Source organism: Bubalus bubalis, chromosome 3 (assembly GCF_019923935.1).
Source record: "Bubalus bubalis isolate 160015118507 breed Murrah chromosome 3, NDDB_SH_1, whole genome shotgun sequence".
NCBI classification, from domain to species: domain Eukaryota; kingdom Metazoa; phylum Chordata; class Mammalia; order Artiodactyla; family Bovidae; genus Bubalus; species Bubalus bubalis.
The window spans coordinates 60690722-60692179 of record NC_059159.1 but is presented as its reverse complement, the minus strand read 5'-3'; the positions used below and the strand labels follow the sequence as shown (position 1 = coordinate 60692179).

Below are 1458 nucleotides of genomic sequence, written 5' to 3'. Positions count from 1 at the left end.
GTAAATATGGGCACATATCTCAGAAGTTTAGGCTTCCAGACACAGAGGTTTCATAATACTAGATGGCCTAATTGTTCACAATATTAAGTGGCATTTGGAATTAGCTACAGTAAGGGACTTAAAGTTGCCTGGAGGATGGGCACAGAAAGGCTGATTCTGCATGCTCTGTCACTTGGGAGGGTGGAGCTGCTGTGCCTTCCTGTCGACCTCTGTCTTGCAAAAGGTACAGAAATAGGAGGGATGGATTTAGTCATCTGCCATCATTCCTTTCACTGGGTCCTTCTCTCTCATCTCACTTGGCTGTCTCTTCCTTTCTTCTTCCATCCTTTGAATGTTGTCCATAGTCAGGTCAATCCACTTACTGAGCAGACCAAACAGATGTCTATTTGTTGTAAACAGATGCCATTATTGCTTTTTATTAATTTGTTTCCACTTTATTCTGCAAGCACCCCCCCCCCCAAGTTGAACTTTACAGTATCCAGTTTGTATGCACAGAAGTATGGAATATCTTTCTGATTTATAAATTCTTGCTTCCAATTAGGACTCAATAGTCCTTGGCCTGTTTTGAAAGATTTAAATTATTCTGAGTCTTCTTCTGCTTTGTAATGCTTACTAAGTACTTTGTTTCTATCCACAATGTCTATATAATGGCTTCCACATGTTTCCATGCCTGAGTCTCCAGTTAATGTATATTCTCCTGGGTGCCAAGATCTGGTTTTTGTCAGGTTTCAATTTTAATCAAAAAGCCTTCTTTCATGTACTCACTTATATTAACAGGTCTGCAATAAGAGTTATCATGCCATGCTTTTCCAAATATATTCAGGGTTCCCTCTTGGACCAGCATTTGAAAAAACATGGACAATTTGCTCTGTAAGTGGTAGACCTTGTGTGTGCATGCGTGTGTGTGTGTGTGTGTGTGGGCGTGTGTATGTGTATGTAGTGGCCTTTCTCACTGTTCTTTTTATAGGTCTTCTTTGTCAAGACCTTCACATTTTCACCACAACCCATTTCATTTCCACTGGCCCCAGCCATGGAATACAGCTGCCATACTTGATATTCTTTTACAGACATAGGTAGGATGACCCCATACTCCTTGAGCAGGATTATGTTTCTTCCAAGATGTAGAGCTACTGACTGCCTGCTCAGCTCCCAGTGATCTTCCCAGCAATGACACTCATGGCTCAACTGGACTGCCTGTGCTACTTCTCTGTGGCCTGCTTTGTCTCCACCACCCTTGTGGTCACCACTCATGCCCCTGCCACCCCTGCCTTGCCTCTCCATCAATCATTTCTTTTAAAACCAAGCCCGGATACCAGTTGAAAGAAAGCTATAAGATACTGATGAAAGAAATCAAAGATGACACAGATGAAATGATATATCACGTTCTGGGATTAATAATGTGAAAGAAGGATCAATAATGTGAAAATGACTATAATACCCAAAGCAACCCATAGTTTC

General features: G+C 41.6%; 1 pseudogene; it reads right to left on the bottom strand.

The window, feature by feature from the left end:
- Nucleotides 1-246: 246 nt before the first annotated feature.
- On the bottom strand, nt 247-1251 carry LOC102413068 (annotated as a pseudogene).
- Nucleotides 1252-1458: the final 207 nt, after the last annotated feature.